Here is a 592-nt window from a genome sequence, read left to right on the forward strand (position 1 = left end):
GACAAGTCGATGTTTTGGGTGTAAACCTTCTTTGTGGTGGAGTGCTTTGCAATGAACCAGACTCTATAAAAGATCTTAAAGTAAGGGAACCCTTAGGAAGTAGCGACCATAATATGGTAGAGTTCAGTCTGGAGTTTGAAAGGGAGAAGGCAAAATCTGATGTAATGGTGTTACAGTTGAATAAAGGTAATTATGAAGGCATGAGAGAGGAACTGACTAAAATAGATTGGAAGCAGAGGCTAACCGGGAAGACAGTAGAGCAAAAATGGCAGGAGTTTGTAGGTATAATTGAGGACACTGTACAGAGGTTCATTCCCAAGAAAAGAAAGATTAACCGGGGAGGGATTAGACAACCTTGGCTGACAAAGGAAGTCAGGAAATGTATTAAAGAAAAAGAGAGATCCTATAAAGTGGCTAAGAACAGTGGGAAATCAGAAGATTGGGAAGGATACAAAAGCAAACAGAGGACAACAAAGAGTGTAATAAGAAATGAGAGGATCAAATATGAAGGTAGGCTAGCCAGTAATATTAGAAATAATAGTAAAAGTTTCTTTCAGTACATAAGAAACAAACGACAGGCAAAAGTAGACAT

The sequence above is a fragment of the Chiloscyllium punctatum genome, chromosome 36 (genome assembly GCF_047496795.1).
Source record: "Chiloscyllium punctatum isolate Juve2018m chromosome 36, sChiPun1.3, whole genome shotgun sequence".
Taxonomy (NCBI): domain Eukaryota; kingdom Metazoa; phylum Chordata; class Chondrichthyes; order Orectolobiformes; family Hemiscylliidae; genus Chiloscyllium; species Chiloscyllium punctatum.